The 4,969-nt window shown below is 53.3% G+C and overlaps 1 protein-coding gene across 1 annotated transcript in view; it reads left to right on the forward strand.

The window, feature by feature from the left end:
- Positions 1-212: 212 nt before the first annotated feature.
- LOC140473741 (peripheral myelin protein 22-like) overlaps positions 213-4,969 on the forward strand; it is a 32,875-nt gene continuing 28,118 nt past the window's right edge. Inside the window, exon 1 of the mRNA XM_072567636.1 lies at positions 213-396. The gene's annotated coding sequence lies outside the window, so the exon portion shown is untranslated. The remainder of the gene's footprint in view (positions 397-4,969) is intronic.

Raw genomic sequence — 4,969 nt, forward strand, 5'->3', positions numbered from 1 at the left:
CACACACACACACACTCAGTCTCTCCTCTCTCTCACACACACACACACACACTCAGTCTCTCTCTCTCACACACACACACAATCAGTCTCTCCCTCTCTCACACACACACACTCAGTCTCTCCCTCTCTCTCACACACACACTCAGTCTCTCCCTCTCTCTCACACACACACACACACACACACACCCTCTCCCACGCTGCCCCCCCCCCCCACACACTGTCTGGGACATTGGTGATGTTTGAGCTGGGAGGGGTCAGCATTTGAGTCATCCCCCCGGGGGACTCAGGATTGAGGAAGATCCCACCCTCCTGGTCAGAGGGAACTATATTATCCTGAGGAGAAGCTGAACGACTCACACTCGGGAACGTGGGGATACCAGGAACAGGAACAGAACTGTGAGTAACTGCAGCAAAGGAGAGGGGAGAGAGGGGGAAGGGGGAGGGGGAGAGAGGGAGAAATACAGGGATAGGGAGAGAGAGATGGGGAGAATACAGGGATAGGGAGATGGGGGAGAGAGGGAGGAATACAGGGATAGGGAGAGAGAGATGGGGAGAAATACAGGGATAGGGAGATGGGGGAGAGAGGGAGGAATACAGGGATAGGGAGAGAGAGATGGGGAGAAATACAGGGATAGGGAGATGGGAGAGAGAGAGAGGAATACAGGGATAGGGAGATGGGGGAGAGAGAGAGGAATACAGGGATAGGGAGATGGGGGAGAGAGGGAGGAATACAGGGATAGGGAGAGAGAGATGGGGAGAAATACAGGGATAGGGAGATGGGGGAGAGAGGGAGGAATACAGGGATAGGGAGATGGGGGAGAGAGAGAGGAATACAGGGATAGGGAGATGGGGGAGTGAGAGAGAGAGAGAGAGGGAGAAATACAGGGATAGGGAGAGAGGGGAGAGAGAGAGAGAGAGAGGGGGAGAAATACAGGGATAGGGAGAGAGGAGAGAGGGAGAGAGAGAGAGAGAGAGGGGGAGAAATACAGGGATAGGGAGAGAGAGAGAGAGAGGGAGAAATACAGGGATAGGGAGAGAGGGGAGAGAGAGAGAGAGAGGGGGAGAGAAATACAGGGATAGGGAGAGGGGGGAGAGAGAGAGAGAGAGAGACAGAGAGGGAGAAATACAGGATAGAGAGGGAGGGGAGAGAGAGAGAGAGGGAGAAATACAGGATAGGGAGAGAGGGGAGAGAGAGACAGAGAGGGAGAAATACAGGGATAGAGAGAGAGGGGAGAGAGAGAGAGAGGGAGAAATACAGGGATAGGGAGAGAGGGGGGAGAGAGAGAGAGAGGGGGAGAAATACAGGGATAGGGAGAGAGGGGAGAGAGAGAGAGAGAGAGGGAGAAATATAGGGATAGGGAGAGAGGGGAGAGAGAGACAGAGAGGGAGAAATATAGGGATAGGGAGAGGGGGGAGTGAGAGAGAGAGAGAGAGAGAGAGGGAGAAATACAGGGATAGGGAGAGGGGAGAGAGAGAGAGAGAGAGGGAGAAATACAGGGATAGGGAGAGAGGGGAGAGAGAGACAGAGAGGGGGAGAAATACAGGGATAGGGAGAGAGGGGAGAGAGAGAGAGAGAGGGGGAGAAATACAGGGATAGGGAGAGGGGAGAGAGGGAGAGAGAGAGAGAGGGGGAGAAATACAGGGATAGGGAGAGAGGAGAGAGGGAGAGAGAGAGAGAGAGAGAGAAATACAGGGATAGGGAGAGAGGGGAGAGAGAGACAGAGAGGGAGAAATACAGGGATCGGGAGAGAGAGGGAGGGAGAAATACAGGGATAGGGAGAGAGGGGAGAGAGAGACAGAGAGGGAGAAATACAGGGATAGGGAGAGAGGGGAGAGAGAGACAGAGAGGGGGAGAAATACAGGGATAGGGAGAGAGGGGAGAGAGAGAGAGAGAGGGGGAGAAATACAGGGATAGGGAGAGAGGAGAGAGGGAGAGAGAGAGAGAGAGGGGGAGAAATACAGGGATAGGGAGAGAGGAGAGAGAGAGACAGAGAGGGAGAAATACAGGGATAGGGAGAGAGGAGAGAGGGAGAGAGAGAGAGAGAGAGAGAGAGAGAAATACAGGGATAGGGAGAGAGGGGAGAGAGAGACAGAGAGGGAGAAATACAGGGATAGGGAGAGAGGGGAGAGAGAGGGAGAGAGGGAGAAATACAGGGATAGGGAGAGAGGGGAGAGAGAGAGAGAGAAAGGGAGATGGAGAAATACAGGGATAGGGAGAGAGGGGGGAGAGAGAAAGGGAGATGGAGAAATACAGGGATAGGGAGAGATGGGAGAGAGAGACAGAGAGGGAGAAATATAGGGATAGGGAGAGAGAGAGAGGGAGAAATACAGGGATAGGGAGAGAGGGGAGAGAGAGAGAGAGAGAGAGGGAGAAATACAGGGATAGGGAGAGAGGGGAGAGAGAGAGAGAGGGGGGAGAAATACAGGGATAGGGAGAGAGGAGAGAGGGAGAGAGAGAGAGAGAGAGGGGGAGAAATACAGGGATAGGGAGAGAGAGAGAGAGGGAGAAATACAGGGATAGGGAGAGAGGAGAGAGAGAGAGAGAGAGGGAGAAATACAGGGATAGGGAGAGAGGAGAGAGAGAGAGAGAGAGGGAGAAATACAGGGATAGGGAGAGAGGGGAGAGAGAGAGAGAGAGAGGGAGAAATACAGGGATAGGGAGAGGGGGGAGTGAGAGAGAGAGAGAGAGAGAGAGGGAGAAATACAGGGATAGGGAGAGGGGGGAGTGAGAGAGAGAGAGAGAGAGAGAGGGAGAAATACAGGGATAGGGAGAGAGGGGAGAGAGAGAGAGAGAGAGGGAGAAATACAGGGATAGGGAGAGAGGGGAGAGAGAGACAGAGAGGGGGAGAAATACAGGGATAGGGAGAGAGGGGAGAGAGAGAGAGAGAGGGGGAGAAATACAGGGATAGGGAGAGAGGAGAGAGGGAGAGAGAGAGAGAGGGGGAGAAATACAGGGATAGGGAGAGAGGAGAGAGGGAGAGAGAGAGAGAGAGAGAGAGAGAAATACAGGGATAGGGAGAGAGGGGAGAGAGAGACAGAGAGGGAGAAATACAGGGATCGGGAGAGAGAGGGAGGGAGAAATACAGGGATAGGGAGAGAGGGGAGAGAGAGACAGAGAGGGAGAAATACAGGGATAGGGAGAGAGGGGAGAGAGAGACAGAGAGGGGGAGAAATACAGGGATAGGGAGAGAGGGGAGAGAGAGAGAGAGAGGGGGAGAAATACAGGGATAGGGAGAGAGGAGAGAGGGAGAGAGAGAGAGAGAGGGGGAGAAATACAGGGATAGGGAGAGAGGAGAGAGAGAGACAGAGAGGGAGAAATACAGGGATAGGGAGAGAGGAGAGAGGGAGAGAGAGAGAGAGAGAGAGAGAGAGAGAAATACAGGGATAGGGAGAGAGGGGAGAGAGAGACAGAGAGGGAGAAATACAGGGATAGGGAGAGAGGGGAGAGAGAGGGAGAGAGGGAGAAATACAGGGATAGGGAGAGAGGGGAGAGAGAGACACAGAGGGAGAAATACAGGGATAGGGAGAGAGGGGAGGGAGAGAAAGGGAGATGGAGAAATACAGGGATAGGGAGAGAGGGGAGAGAGAGAGAGAGAAAGGGAGATGGAGAAATACAGGGATAGGGAGAGAGGGGGGAGAGAGAAAGGGAGATGGAGAAATACAGGGATAGGGAGAGAGGGGAGAGAGAGACAGAGAGGGAGAAATATAGGGATAGGGAGAGAGAGAGAGGGAGAAATACAGGGATAGGGAGAGAGGGGAGAGAGAGAGAGAGAGAGAGGGAGAAATACAGGGATAGGGAGAGAGGGGAGAGAGAGAGAGAGAGGGAGAAATACAGGGATAGGGAGAGAGGGGAGAGAGAGGGAGAGAGGGAGAAATACAGGGATAGGGAGAGAGGGGAGAGAGAGACACAGAGGGAGAAATACAGGGATAGGGAGAGAGGGGAGGGAGAGAAAGGGAGATGGAGAAATACAGGGATAGGGAGAGAGGGGAGAGAGAGAGAGAGAAAGGGAGATGGAGAAATACAGGGATAGGGAGAGAGGGGAGAGAGAGAGAGAGAGGGGGAGAAATACAGGGATAGGGAGAGAGGGAGAGAGAGGGAGAGAGGGAGAAATATAGGGATAGGGAGAGAGGGGGGAGAGAGAAAGGGAGATGGAGAAATACAGGGATAGGGAGAGATGGGAGAGAGAGACAGAGAGGGAGAAATATAGGGATAGGGAGAGAGAGAGAGGGAGAAATACAGGGATAGGGAGAGAGGGGAGAGAGAGACAGAGAGGGAGAAATATAGGGATAGGGAGAGAGAGAGAGGGAGAAATACAGGGATAGGGAGAGAGGGGAGAGAGAGAGAGAGAGAGAGGGAGAAATACAGGGATAGGGAGAGAGGGGAGAGAGAGAGAGAGGGGGAGAAATACAGGGATAGGGAGAGAGGAGAGAGGGAGAGAGAGAGAGAGAGAGGGGGAGAAATACAGGGATAGGGAGAGAGAGAGAGAGGGAGAAATACAGGGATAGGGAGAGAGGAGAGAGAGAGAGAGAGAGGGAGAAATACAGGGATAGGGAGAGAGGAGAGAGAGAGAGAGAGAGGGAGAAATACAGGGATAGGGAGAGAGGGGAGAGAGAGACAGAGAGTGAGAAATATAGGGATAGGGAAAGAGGGGAGAGAGAGACACAGAGGGAGAAATATAGGGAGAGAGGGGAGAGAGAGACAGAGTGAGGGAGAAATACAGGGATAGAGAGAGAGGGGAGAGAGAGACAGAGAGAGGGAGAAATACAGTGATAGGGAGAGAGGGGAGAGAGAGAGACAGAGAGAGGGAGAAATACAGGGATAGGGAGAGAGGGGAGAGAGAGAGAGAGAGGGGAAGAAATACAGGGATAGGGAGAGAGGGGAGAGAGAGAGACAGAGAGAGGGAGAAATACAGGGATAGGGAGAGGGGGGAGAGAGAGAGAGAGACAGAGGGAGAAATACAGGGATAGG

The sequence above is a fragment of the Chiloscyllium punctatum genome, unplaced genomic scaffold (genome assembly GCF_047496795.1).
Source record: "Chiloscyllium punctatum isolate Juve2018m unplaced genomic scaffold, sChiPun1.3 scaffold_705, whole genome shotgun sequence".
In the NCBI taxonomy this organism is placed as follows: domain Eukaryota; kingdom Metazoa; phylum Chordata; class Chondrichthyes; order Orectolobiformes; family Hemiscylliidae; genus Chiloscyllium; species Chiloscyllium punctatum.